Raw genomic sequence first — 16,181 nt, 5'->3', positions numbered from 1 at the left:
GAATGTTTGTGGCTGTCTTCAGTGTTATATATATATATATATATATATATATATATTCATTAACCCTAATACTAATAAAAATAGGAATAAAAAAAATATATTGAACATCATTTTAACGAAACAGGAATAAAAGAAATGATCATTTGGGAAAAGAATTAATTTAGAATAGAATTTAGGAGGAGATGCTGAAAAGAAGCTTAAATTTTACGTGAATCGAGCTCGATTATAATGGCAGTTTATTCCTTAAAAATGATTCTGTTAAGACTGTCACTTTTTTCCTAGTAGAACATGTTAGAGAGTCTATTGTTCATCTCTACATGCAGAGCTAAAAATTCAGGATTAAATTACGGTATAAAGTACCAGCACTTAGGAAGCATCATCCGTAAAATATATACCACCGTAAACTGCATTTTTACCGTAAAGTAGTATACCGTAATTTACGATGCGTCAGATTTATATATAAATGCTTTTAAAATAAAATATTTTTAAACAATATTTTTAAAGAATGAAAAAAAGTAAATTTATATTAAATAGCACGAAGACAAAAAGAAAGCAGCAGAGTCAAATGAAGTTGCATGCATATGAATCTTACAAGAATGAATGATATATATTTCTTATATTAATTCTTTTTATCTCTTTTTAAAATCTTTTCGTGTATTTAGTTTTTTCACTTCATTTTTCTTCAAATAATATTTTGTTTAATGACTAAATAATTGCTTTGAATTCTGAAGATTAACATGACAAGAAATTTCACAAAAATAAAGAAGAAAAACAAAATATAAAAGAAAATTATTAGTGTATTTTCGTGAAGTACTGAAACAAAAATTTGCTGAAATTTTTGATTTAAAATGAAAAAATATGAATATTAAAAAAAAAATGTCACAGCATGGAAAATAAGATCTATCTTAACTTTCCAACTTAGCATTTCCCTCCCATTTTTCTTTCTTTCCGTTATAAGATGAAAAAAAAATTTGAGGATTGTGACATCCAATAGCACCTCTGATAAAAATATTTCTTCACCCAAAAAAGCAACTAATCGTTAAATGCTTCCAATGCACAGTAATTAAAGCAGTAGCACTTTATCTTAATACTGTGCTCTTTCAAGCGATGTGAGGTAAAACAGTTTTTTTCTGTTCTGTTTTATCATTCTCTTTTGATGGATTGTTAAGCAATTAATTTTTCAAACGAACACAATTTTTTAGTAAAAATATCTGACTCACTAAACGGAAAAAAAGAAATGACTTTTTAATTTATGAGTCTTACTTAATTTTTATGTTTTTATCTAGACTTTTTTAGTACTCAATTTCTTATTTGAAGAGAAATATATCTGAAGAAAATTAGAAGATCTGGTAGAACGCAAAAGTTTGACATCGTCTGCTCCAATTTACTTTAATGAGAATTTATTTTCGACGGACGATATTTCTGCTCCCATAATTTTTAGAAAGAAGAAGTTAAACAAGTTTTTTCTTCCTTAAATTTAAAAGCATTTTATTTTTTATAAATCTGTATTTGAGTAATATGCAATTACAAATGTATGTGGTGTTTAATTATTTAAACTTTGCATTAATTTCTAATAAAATAACGAGAAAATATATCACGAAAACTTCAAATAAAAATATATAATTAATACACTACCGGTCAAAAGTTTGTGAAAATTTTGAAATCTACAAAGAAAAGGTCTAAATTCAAATATTGCACAAAATCATTCAAATTTCATGAAAATTTGATATGTTCTAAAGTGAACCCTCTACAGTTAGTTACATATGATCAAATTGCAATACTTTGTTTTTTGCGAACTGAATCCAGCTTTTAATATCATGGGTTGTTTTTATGGTACATGGGTTGTTTTTATGGTTATTAAATACTTTTTGAAGTAAAAATTAAGTTTTTAAAATTACTAATTTTGTTTTCGTATGTTCAAANACAAAATTAAAGACTTCAAAAATTGTTTTACCACTGCCGCATTTTTTATCTTTTCAAAAATGTAAATATTGCAGAAAGGGGTAATATGTAATGGGTGACAATTTGAGCTAATCGGGTGAACTACTACGTGAGCACTCTCTATGGCAGAGGTGTCAAACTCAATTTCGCAGAGGGCCATATATTAAATTTAGAATATGTAGGCGGGCCAGATGCAAATAAAAAAATGTACTGAATTATTATAAAATTTTATTTATCTAATTATATAGTTTATAATATACGGTTGTTAAAAATCATATCAAAGTTATAAAAGATGGTAATTATTTTGAGCTCGAGGATCCAGATACCTGACTTCTCTTGTTTTTGAAAAGCTCATTGATGTCCGGTTTCATATTTGTTATAATTATTTTAAGAATTGAATGGAGATTTTCATTCGTAAGTCTTGCGCGATGTTTGTTCTTATTTATTTTCATGACGGAAAAAATCTGCTCGCATAAATAGGTGCTACCAAACATGCACAGAATGCGCGCTGCATGCTTTTTTAATTTCGAGTAGTTATCCAAACTCTTGAAATATTGTGTATAAAATGTAAGAGCGTTAACCTCTTTAAATTTTTCTTTCAAAATACTGTCCGATTGAAAATTTATCAACTCCATTTGCAAATGAACTGGTGCCAGTGAAGCTTCAAAATTGAATGGATTGTTGAAAATTGGGAATTCCGTTTCATTCATTTTGTGGAAATCTTCAAAACGATTGTTAAATTCCTTGATCATATTTTGCAGAAGTTGAGAATATTGATCCAATTTTTTTTGATTCACTGTGCCAAATGTTTTCAAATGAGGGAAATGATCCGTAGCTTGATTTTTTACCTGATTTTTCCCACAGTCTCAGCTTTGTTTCAAAGACTCGAATACATTAATACATTTGAGTGACAATCAGATTTTTACCCTGTAACTTTACATTCAGATCAGTCAAGTGTTAATTCATATCTACCAAAAAGGCACAATCAATCCACCAGTCATTGTCATAATCAATTGGGTTGCCTTTTTCTAACATGAAAACTTGAATAGGGTCACGTAATGGAAAAAATCTTTTTAAAACTACTCCTCGACTGAACCAACGAACTTCTGTGAAATAAGAGACATCAAAAAAATTTTCGTCCAAATCTGCCTGAACTGTCGGTGATTTAGTCCTCTGCTCCTTATAAAATTTACTATTTTAATTATAGGTTGCATAACATGGTCCATTTTTAAATGTTTGGATGCCAACGATTCCTGATGAATTATACAGGGAAATTCCACAAAATTCCCTGATGTTTTCTGTTTTAATTTAGTTACAACGCCCGGATGTTTGCCAGCCATGGCAGGAGCGCCATCCGTTGTTGTGCTGCTAAGTATATTCCAGTCAAAGATTCTGCTTGTTGCTAAGAAATGGCGTTACTGTCTATCTCTCTCGCTTGTCTGGGCACGCGCTGCCCTTGAAATTACTTATAAATGTAGTGTGCACAATTTAAAACTTCCGTAGAGGAATCGAGTGAAGTCCAAAAAAAGCTCTAAAAAACACGATTCTTCTTTCTGTGACACATCGCGATCGCGGGCCGTATTGATACGAACCGGGGGCCGGACGTGGCCCGCGGGCCGTATCTTTAGCATGACTGCTCTACAGTGAACCCTCTACAGTTAGTTACATATGATCAAATTGCAATACTTTGTTTTTTGTGAACTGAATCCAGCTTTTAATCATGGGTTGTTTTTATGGTGAAACATTTTTTTAAGATTGAACACTTGCCAAACTTGCAAAAAAAATTTTTTGTACTTTCTGCTAATGGAAAATAGTTATTTGAACCGTTCTATGTAAGCCCTCAAAATTTCAGATCGATTTGATTTTTTTTGACGATGTAGAGTGCTCAAAAACCGAGAAAAGTATACATGTTTTTCAAAATTCTATAACTTCGTCAAAAAAAAATAAATTGATCTGACATTTTGAGGAATTATATAGAACGGTTCAAATAACTATTTTCCATTAACAGAAAGGACAAATTTTTTTTTGCAAGTTTAGAAAGTGTTCTAACTTAACAAATTTTTTCACCATGGAAACAACCCATGATGAAAAGCTGGATTCAGTTTGCAAAAAACAAAGTATTGCATTTTGATCATATGTAACTAACTGTAGAGGGTTCACTTTAGAGCATATCAAATTTTCATGCAATTTGAATGATCTTGAGCAGTTCTATAATTATTTGAATTTAGACATTTTCTTTGTAGATTTCAAAATTTTCGCACACTTTTGACCGGTAATGTATATAAACGTATACAAAACATATCGAGCCAAACACGTCTAACATGAAACATCCTAAGAAATAGTTAATTTTTGTGATAAAAATGTAGAATTTTTGGTCATTTGTTAAACATACATTCGACTATTTAAACCATGGAAGATATACTTGAGAAACTATTTAATAAAAATCAAAATTATGCTTTACAAAAATATAAGATTTAAAATTCTTTTTTTACAAGGGAAACCTTTTGAAAAATTTGATCGATCAAATTATTTAGGTTGTATAAATTAAAAATAGTTATTGAAATAATAGTGAGGGTTTCTAATGAAACATTTCATTGAGTAAGACGAACATCGAACAATAGTTTGACTTACGTTTAATAGCCGTACGTTTGATAATAATATGTTAATACTTACTTTAATACTTACGTTATAATAACGTTAATACTTACGTTAAGGCTATTTAACTTATATCATTTTTTCCTAAATTAAAGACTGTCAAAGTAAGGAAACTGATGTATTTGCTACAGTTTCAGCGTTTTAAAATTATTTATGAGTATATGATGGTTAAAACGTTTAAACTTGGATCTCAATATTTTTATCCTAAATTTCAAAAGGAAAATTTTGCAGTAGTTCCAAAATTTTTTTTCTGCCAAATCTGCAAGCATATTTTGAGGATTAACGTCATTTTTTTTAAACTACTATCTGCAGAAAAGTATTATTAAAAATTTGTAATGACTATAATAACCATATGAATGAATCCTTTTTTAATAACAACTATCATTAAAAATACTATATTGTACAAAAATTAGTTATTTAATACTTTTTGAAATAAAAATTAAGTTTTTAAAATTACTAATTTTGTTTTCGTATGTTCAAAGTTCTCTACGGTAATATTGACTAGTTAGTGTAAAGTCTAGAAGATACGGCGATTTTAATAAAAATATTGGATTTAAAAAAAGGATAAAACTTGTCTATAATAATAAAAAGTAGAGTTGGTATGTCTTTTTTATAACCGTTTGAGCTCGGATTCTGAAATGTCGACAGAGAATGCAAAGAACATTTTTTAGACACCGAATTTGAAAATTGTTTAAAAATTTTCATTGATCCGTTCGTAACAAACATTTTTAAAATTTAATTTTTAGATTAATTTAGCATTAGCCAATGTTTTGACTCTAACATCAGTGGTGCTTGTTAGCTTTTAATTCTTAAAAAAATTATTCTTTATTTTGTAATATTTAATTTTTTTTCGCTAAATCAATTAAGATCAGTTATCAATGCGAGTGCTACCTGTGAGGGATACGTCAGTGAATTAATATTTCGAAAGTTGCCAGAAACGATTTCTGTATTATTTTTTTTATAGTTGTGCTTTTAAAACCTTTTCCCATAAAACTAAATAATTAAAATTCAACAGTAACTGACATAAAAGTTAACGATTAGTACTGAAAATCAAACTTTTTGGAAAAAGAAACTTATTTGCTTAGTAAATTGTCTTACTATCATTGACAACGAAAATGGTCAGTTAATTTAAGTAATAGACACTACTGGAATTGTGGTAGTTAATGTTCCTTAAATGGGTGGTGAATACTTTAACATACGCTTATTGGTAATACGTTCTATACGGGCTTCCGAGCAATGAATAAGTACCAAAGAAAACTGCTTGATTGTAGCAATAACTTAGACTATCTTAAGTATGTCCCGACAAATAATACCATGTTAAATTACACTAAATGTAGTAAATCTTAATTTTGATGGGAAAATTCGGATGTTTTTCTTACTCTAATAACGAAAGCCATTAGATTAATAAATAAAAAATTAAATCACTTTCGTTACATTAAGTGGATCGTTATTTGTCTAATTTTCATACGTGATTTCAGCAGATTAAAAGCGATGTATTGGTTATTATTTATGTTACTCGTAAAGGTAATGTGAGTTAGTAGAAGATAAAATAATAAGGTATGAAATATATCAAAAGTAACATGACCATTTCACCCAATAATACCAAACAAAGAATATCTATTTTGAAATTTTTTAATTACTATTTCATGCCCATTTTTGTAATTTAAAATAATTGTATTTTACATAGAATGTGATATACCAAGACGAAATATTTTGAAATTTTAAAATCCTTTGAAACCATTGCTTACAAGTTATGTAAAGTTTGAAGGCTATTCTTAGCATATTTTTCATCGTAATTATAATGTAGAATTCGCATAAGCTTTAACATCAAGTAGCAGAAGCAGCGAGTTGAAATACTAATTCTAATAATACGGTGTAGGCACTGGTGTATATTGTGTTAGCGAAGAATGTTAATATGACACTACTCTTTGCTGATATCAGCATTTTCAAGGTGGAATTATTTGGAATAGTTGGATCCCGGTGTTAATTTTACGCTGCTTTGCATTTGTTTCACTCTGCGAGCACTCTACTAGCAGAAACTAATTCTGTGCAGTATTCCGTGGAGCAAAATTACCATAAACAAGTAAAGATTGAACTAATTTATCATTGTTTAAAAGCATTTTCTCTTTTGAACAAATATTATCATTTTGTATATCGAAAAGCTTTATTCTAAAGACAATGATGGTGTTAAAAATGAATGTGTGTTATTCTACTAAACTGAATTTTTAATTTTTTTTAATTTATTTTTGTTGTAAGAGAAATATTTTTAGATAAAAGATAATACTAATATATTTCACTTCCAAGTTAGATGTATTCCGTGTGCGTAAGATCTTATTCGTTATGATTTATTCCTATAAAAATAATAAAATAATAATTCGCTTGTAAATAACAAAACTTGTTTGTAAAGAGACATATGGTTAAGGTAACTTTATAAACATTCCAATGCATCACACGTCGATGTAATAAATATTATTTTGAAGAAATACTGGTTAGTAAATAAATTTTTAATTATTTACTAAATTACTCAAATTATCACTGCGATGAAAAAATTGTTAAAAAATAACACAAAAGGGAGTTTTTCTCAGGTATGTTAAAGTAAAACTGGTTGGCCAATAAACATCGATATGTTGCAATTTTTACACTTTTCTATGCTACCCCTTTTCATAACTATTGAAGTATACATCGGAACAAATTGCTTTAATCCCCATAACTAAACGCTGTATTCGTTAATCTGAATTATAATTGTTTTTGCCCTTTAAAATTAACTTTAAGAATTTTTTTAATGAGGGAATTATTTAATTTAAGATTTTTTTCAGCATCTTCATCGTGAAAAATAGTTTCCAGAAAATTTAAGGTAAGAAGTAGTTTTTACAGTAAATTCAATATTTATCGGAAATCAAAAAAGAGATCTTTGTCTCTGAGTCAATCAGTGGCAAGGAAACAAGAATCCACAGAACATGACAATCTAACACGCTAGCCTCTGAAGCACAAAATGAGCTCGAGACAGTCGGACAACTTGCCTTGACCATAGATTTGAGATATTGATCTACTCTCTCACCTCTATGATAGCGATGCCTTACTGGGTGAGTAAAAAACAGTCTATTCACATGTCGATCACCTCCTACATCAGAGTCTGGGGCTATCTCCTATGATAGACAAAATGTGGTAGTTATTGTACGATTGAATTATTTTAATCTATGTCACCAAATAGCGATTAAGTTTTAATAAACGTTTTCTCATAAAACATTATTTAATAATTCATACATCTTGCCTGCTAGCTTAAAATTACAAGTTTCTGCTACAAATTGATTCAAATGATTTAGTGGTATCTTGTTTTACAACCAAAAAACACTAATCTCGGAACCAAAAATGAACTAGTGAAACAGTCGGACAATCGGTTGTGACCATAGATTACAAATATTGACCTACAATATCAAATCTATGGCCATACTGGATGTTCATAAAACTACTGTTTATCTACCAAATGTACTCTTCCTGTCACAGGATCTAGGGCTGTCTGTTGTCATAGACTAATTGTGGCAGGGTTTGTCACCAAAGTGCATGTTAGTTTAATTAAATGTAATTAAAAAAAACAATTTATTAAATCATGTATCTTGTCTTCTTGCTTACAATTACAAGTTCAAGACTAATTGTGATAGGGTTTTTTCTACGATTTTAATCTATATCACCAAAATGTAAGTTAGTTTAATGAAATGTAATTCATAAAACACAATCTATTGATTCATGTATCTTGCCTCTTGTTTAATATCACAAGTTCAAGACTAATTGTGATAGAGTAATTTGTACGATTTTGATCTATGTCACCAAAGTGTTAAATAGTTCGAAGGAAACTTAAATCATAAAAAATGTCCCACAGTGGACAGATCGCAAAGACATGGTTCCCTATAGAACACCGAAGTCAAGCATCAATGGCTGCGGTCAGTAAACGGATGGATGACCACTTTGATCAGCCTGAGTCGGAACCGAGGGTGCTCGTTATCGGTCCTCGTTAAGCTGCTCTACCTTAACGTGCTCGACTTCGAACTTAAACTATGTCACCAAAATGTCACTTAGTTATAATGAAAATTTCGCCATAAAGCATAATTTAGTGATTCATAATATATCTTGTCTTCTGACTTAAAATTACAAGCTTCTGCCTTATATCCATGTTTAGAAATTTAATGTTCTCCGACGAGAATTCATTAAAAAAATTAACTATAGTAAAAGTAAATTAAAAATATTTAGAATCTGTGCTTATATTATATTAGTATAAAATAAAGCGGGAAAATCTTGTCGAAGTGCAATATCCTTCGTGCTAAATAGTTAATAGACATCTGTATAGTGATAGTTCTTTAAATGTAAACTTTTGTTTTAAAAGTTTACGTAAACATCAAAGATAATATGTTTATTTAATATTTATTTATTTAGTGAATAGGAGGCCACCACTCATTCCAATAATAGTTAAACAATAAATGAGCTTATTAATACAGTTTCAAAAAACTTTTTAGGCTTCCAAATGAATAATACTCTATTCCGGCAAAAATACGTGCTAGAACTCAACTAATACAATTGCAACGAACCACCAGTAAACAAAACTTCTGCCAAACGCTAATGTTTAAAAAATGAAACATCCTTAAAAACACACTTGAAATTTTTTTCACTAGTTTTTTTTATTTTATTGTCTTTATTATTTAATAGAGAACTTATTAAATTTATAATTGTTAAGATAAACTTTCCTTGATTCGTCGTTTAAATAGGTGAAAAAAAGTAAACGGAAGCTGTAATTTAAAATTCTTTTATTTAATGAAAATACTGAGTGGGTTCCAACCTATGCCATTTATCAAGCTCTTCAATTGAAAAATTGGCTTGATAAATTTGTGCGGAAAAATGGAAAGTTGATGCCAAAATACACAAACTATGGTAAGGCTGTCAAAATCGAAAAATGATTTCTGTCAAAGGAGAGAACGGGAGAACATGGATTCCTATTAATAGGTGACGGGAATTAATGGGTGCGTTTGGTTTGCTTAGTAATTTATGACGTTAATTTATTTTACACCCTATTTAATAGGCTATTGTTATGTCACAGAATCATGCATCATAATTGATTACATTATTAAATAAACCATTATTTTTTACTATTAACTTCGAATCAGGAGATTGCTGAAGAGTTTGGTAATAATAATAAAGTAAACAAAACTATACCAAACTCAATTATTTTATTATATTTTAAAAGCTGAAAAAGATTTGAATTACTTAAAAGTTTTCGTAAAAATATGGTAGGCATGTATATTTGTAGTGCCTTAGAAGCATCTTAAATTGAATCGATGCGTTTAGATACATGTGAAAGCACGTAATTGTTGATCTAAAGTTATGAATCAAGAATGTCTAAGCTATTTCTTTGAATGCTACAGTCTGAACCACCGTCTTACGTGCTGTTGTAATCCCTATTATGTTGTTCTACCTATTATATTAATTTTTAACATCTGAATCAGTTTTAATTGCTTCATAATTTTAATGAAAATATGATATGCATGTATATGGGTAATGCCTTTGAACATCTTTTAGTTGATATGCAGGTGTGAGCACGTAATTGTTGATCTAAAGTCACAAATCAATCAATTTCGTTGAATACCGTCAGCTGTAACCACCGTTTTACATGCTCTCACCTTCTTATTTGATGCTGTAACCACCATTACATGCTCTCACCTATTATATTAATATTTAATGACTGAATGAGGTTTGAACCACTTAATAATTTGAATGAAAATATGGTATTCATGTGTCTGTGGATTGTATTTTGAATATATTAAATTTTATCGATGAGTTCAATAATAATGTTCAGATATAGAAGAGGGCACGTAATTGTTGATCAAAAGTTACAATTCAAGCAATTTCGTTGAATACTGTCAGTTGTAACCACCGCCTTACATGCTTTCATCTTCTTACTTAAGGTTGTAACCGCCATTATGTGCTCTCGCCTATTATATTGATATTTAATAGCTGACTGAGATTTGAAACGCTTAATAATTTGAATGAAAATATGGTATTCATGTATCAAGGGAGTGCATTTTGAATATACTAAATTTTATCGATGTATATTATCGATGTATAATATTTTATCGATGTACAATAATATTCTTAATATGTGAGAGCACGTAATTGTCGATATAAAGTTACAAGTCAAGAATAGTTATGCAATTTCTCTGAATGCTACAGTATGTTTTTAATTCTTGAATCTGAAATAATTAGGGTAAAAAGGAAAGCTTTCAATTACAATTAATTTACCTACATTATTCCAATTTCCTTGCAAATAATTTATAGCTATAATTTACTATTTTATTAAAATACTACTTGAATGAACGAATAAACTATATGTGATGGTGCTCTTCTGAACAAATAAAGTTAGAAACCTTTATTTACTTATAAATAATAGGTAAATATATTATAATATGTCTATACACAAGTACTTTTAAGCTTTTAAACACCATTATATTTAGTCCAGAGCATTAGAAGATGGATTATATTAAATAATTTTGAAAATTCATTATTTATTTAGTATTTTTTTAAAGAAAAATAACATCATTATTTTGTAAGTTGCAACAAATATAACAAAAACGAAATTGATAAATCAGCATAAACTATATTGTAAACATATTTTTTAAAGCCTTTTTTTTATTATGGGCAAAACAAAGATACATATTGAGGGCGAACTTATATAAAAAAATAGGAGGATGCCAAAGTAAGAGAAAAAGAAATGAGGAGTCCAGCCATAAAAGCTGTATTAAAGTACATAAGTCAGTATAAAGTACAGAATCATAAAAGCTGTATTAAAGTACAAATTATCATTATCATTAGTATGTGTAGTATGACTTAATGGTATATGGGGAATGAATTTTATAGTAAGGGGCCTAATGTAAGGGATAGTGCTCCAATTTTGTCATAAGTAACAACAAAATACACCATGCATATAGAAAAGAACATTAGATCTGCATAAGGATAAAAATATGGGAGTTATATATGAATATATATATCAGACATGTATATAGAGTAATGCATGTCTCACATATATGTTCGTGTATGCATTATTATTCAGATATTATAGGAAAATAAAGGCTTAAAATAGTGTCTTTTAGAATAATAAAATTAATTTGTCTTCAATACACAACTTTTGCCACAGTTTAGTTAAAGAATACAATTTTAATTGATCAAATATTAGCTATATAATTACGTATGTACTAATTAGATAATTCGCCTACCTTTATAAAGCGAGCAGTGAATGCTTTGTTCAAAACAATTATTATAGTACCAAAAAATCTGGAGCTAAATAATTTAATCTCCTCAAATGCCATAATAATCTATCTCTTGGATGAAGAATGCGAGCACAAGCTTTTAACAAAAAAAATATTTAAACTAATAATAGTTCTATATTTTTCATTCATGATGAACTAGTAGCTGCAGAAAAGCAAATAAAGAAAAAAACATTTTAATGGGATTTTTTAAATAATATCTTACCAGTTTCTTACGAAAAATGTTTGCTTATCATTCAGATATATGTGAAGTTACAGTAGAGAAACTATCTCAATCAAGTGCGATTTGACAAACAGAATGAACTAGTTCAACTAAATGCTTTAAATCTAATTTAAATCATTATAAATTTGTTCGTTTCCTTTAACTAAGAGAACTTAAAACATCTATATTAATTTTTTTGCAATTTAACTATTCATATTTAGTTTTAACCATGCTTCACTTACTACTTTTCAATGTCTCAGATGGGGAAGCTTTGAACAATGATTTCCAAGATGATTTTAAAAACCAAAGTTCCACTTCACTAATTCAGAAATTTTTACCTTTGATTTTATCAAACAAATTTAAAAATATTCTTTAATTTACTGTTACACTAGATAAATTATAACTCTAAAAACTAAATAAAATTTTAAAAAAACATCAGAACAGGGACATCTTTTAATATTTCTTTTTGCTCGGAGAAAAAAGTATGGTTGAAACTACCAGAATATGGTAAAATTTACGGTGTTTCTGCTTCTTTGAGCACATCAAAAAGCTGAGAATTTTTTCCAAAAACTATTTATGATTTTATGAAATTAACAATGAAATATGGTTTTATATTGAGTGAAAAAATTTCATAACATTTTTTAATTTTATCTTTATACTTTCGAACATGGCATAAAAACAATAAATTCTATTAAATTCATTTTCAATTGCATTTATTATTTTTGTATAAATAAATGCAAATAAATTGTTAAACTGCATAAAGAAAAGTTTTTTTAATACTTAGAAGCGAGAAAAAAAAAAGTCCGTGGATCATTCAATGAATTAAATCTGTTGCTTAGAAATGATTCATGTTTAAGATACTTCTTGTGCCAAAAAATTCAATGCCATAGAAATTAATGTATTAAGCATTGAAAAATGAACAATTGAGATTATCGGCATTACCATGATGGACATTTACAACACCCTAAAAAGTTTCTCAAGCACAAATAAATTTTCAAATTTATATTAATAATTACTTTTTAAACTAATGAAGTATTTTTAGTTACTTGTATCTTCAAAATTAAAACAATAAATAAATTTTTCCTTTTTTTATCTTCTCACATTATCTGCTCTTTTTTAAAATGTAATTATGTTTTTTTAGGTAGAATTACACTTCATAATTAAGAGAAAGTAACTGCAGCCCGTTTGCAAATGTGTTTATACAATAATTTATTCAAATGGCTGCAGTTAAATCCTGTGAGTTGAAAAAAAATGGTTATGTGCTCTTGGTAAACACTTTTTCCTACCAACGTCGGATAAATATTCGTCTTTAGGCCAATTATGTTAGGTAAGTACATGGAAATTAAATACTCAGGATGACTTCCTAGCGCGAAAAATGTGGCTAATTGTTGAATTAACTCATGATAAATGCCGGTCTAGGGAGTTAGTATGTCACGTTTCGAAAGCTGTAATTTCGTTAAAGGAGTACATTTTTTTAGTCTCTCTCTGCAGAATGCGTTTGTATTCTGTTTCCGAATTGTTAGAAAGTAATCCGAGAGACTTAATTTGATTTTCCACTTTGACGATTTTCACTCCAGAAGCGTGTTTGTTAAGTGATTGCGACGTACGATGTGATTCAGAGACTTAACTCTGTTACGGTAATATTGAAAAGTAATTAAGTTTTCGAATTATTAAGCAATAAGAAAAGGATTTTACCGTATATGAATAAATAATTTAGTTGTGAAATAATATTGATATGCATGATAGCATAAACTAATAAAATTGAATTATTCAACTTTAGAAGTAAATTAATAAATTTACTTCACTTAAAAACATTTATTGTTTTTTGTCAAAAACATGAAAATATTCTATAAAATTTCATAATACGTTTATCAGTTTACGCAGTTTATACAAATAGTTGAAATGTGAAAAAAATTTCTACCAATGTCGGAGTAATTTTTGACTTTAGGCCCATTAGGTCAGGTAAGTATATGGAAATTAATTACTCAGGATGACTTTCTAGGGCAAAAAATGCGGTTAATTGTTGAATTAACTCATGATAAATGCCGGTCTAGGGAGTTAGTATGATACGTTTCGAAATCAGTAATTTCGTTAAACGAGTAAATTTCTTTCTGTCTTTCTGAGTAGAAAGCGTTTGTATTTTGTTTCAGAATTGTTAGAAAATAATCTGAAAAAATTAATTTGATTTTTCACTTTGACAATTTTAACTTCAGAAGTTTGTTAAATATTTGCGACGAAATATGTGATTCCTTGGCTTAGCTGCATTTAGGTAATATTGAAAAGTAATTAAGATTTAGAATAATTAAGCAAGTTTACAAAATATGTAATAATACGATCTATATTTTTTTAAAAAAATTATAGATTTTGTTGCTACACATGTAGTGAAAAATACATAACTGAAAGGTAAATATAACCGAGCAAATAACCGAAATCATTACCAAAGCACTTCGGTACAAATTATCGAACTTTTTGGTGTTCCCATAAAGCCACAAACAGGATAAATTTTACCATAGTCTGGTAGTATTGACTATACATTTTCGCAATGTCTCTTTACTTGTTAAATTCCAGGTTTTATAATCACAAGTTACTATAATGTTTGATAAATGCTTTGTAAATTTCGTATTTAACTTCTGTCAGAAAAGTATGTTCGTGATTAAGTATTGATATAAATAACAACCTTTATTTTGTATCCTCTAATTTATTCCTTCCGATTGTTATGATTGATCATTGAACCAAGGTAAGGGAAATTAGAAATTATTTCAAGTTTAAAGTTATCTATCTGAAGCTCAGACAGATTTTCACTTATATATTCTGTACATTTTTGTACTCATTAATAATGAGAACTACTTTTGCTTCAATTATAAACTGCTGTATTTTACTTACACTGTCAGAAATTTCTCTTAAAAAATGGTTAAATAACAAGTTTTTTAATGGTTATTTTACCATATTTAACCAAAACTGTCAAATAACCAAAAATAAAATTTTAATCAAACTTTTAAGTTTGAGAAATACTGTTTATTAACTGCTTTCACTTGATACTGTTAAACAACCAGAATTTTATCGCACCAACCAGAATCATCTAATGAATCTACTTAGTTTTTTTCAACTGCGTACATATCATAGCCGTGTGGGCTTATCTGTCAATCTCATAACCGGCAGAACTGGAGTTCGAGTCCATATGTTGACACCACACTATTTCCCCCATTCCCTTCCGCACATGAAGAATTTCCAGTGTCCGGCACTCTCCAATGCCCATTACCTTACGAAAAGACGAGCTCCTATGTCTAGTTAAATAATTATTTTTTTTGCGTTTTTGAAAATTGCTAGTTGTAAATTTTTAAAAAACTTTATAGTTTTGTATTCATGGCTTTATAACCATACTCTTTGCAAATGGTTTCAAAACTATAAAGAAGAAAAATGTTCTTTACCGTAAACTTTGCGGTTAATCGGATGGACAGACAGCTGCCAGTTATTTTACCATAATTTCAGAATGAAAATTTTAACAGTGTAGAAAATCAATTTCAATTTTATCATAGTTTTTACTGTGATAAAACTGAGATAAAATATACAATACCTAAAGCATTGCAAAAATCATTTAACCATAAAAATAACAAATTAGAAATACTCTGCATAATAAAGCATAATATCATACATTATTCAGAACACTTAAAAATTAAAATAAGGAAAAAACGGAAATATTATTTTATTACCCGAAAGAAAACTGCATGACAAAAATAAGTAGGTAATGTATCTGGAAATAGGGTTATCTTCGAATTAAATATCAAAATATATTTCCTTTAAGAAATGATCGATGATGATTACAAAATGAAATCATATTTTTGGGCGATGCATCTATTTAAAATGACTTGTTTACCAATTGTAAAACACATTTACTGAAGAAAAAAGTTCTTATTTGTCATACAAGAAAGAAAATGTGTATCAGTTTCTTGGCATTCATCCAAGTGATTACGTTTAGGGAAAAGTCGCAAATACTCTGTAAAATAGGTTCTTAATGTATTGTTCATTAGATACCGGTGGCAGTTATTTACAAATCCTTTTCTTTTTATCACTCTTCA

This window comes from Parasteatoda tepidariorum, chromosome 1, assembly GCF_043381705.1.
Source record: "Parasteatoda tepidariorum isolate YZ-2023 chromosome 1, CAS_Ptep_4.0, whole genome shotgun sequence".
Classification (NCBI taxonomy): Eukaryota; Metazoa; Arthropoda; class Arachnida; order Araneae; family Theridiidae; genus Parasteatoda; species Parasteatoda tepidariorum.
The sequence above is the reverse complement of the archived record's forward strand: the minus strand, read 5'-3'. Positions refer to the sequence as shown.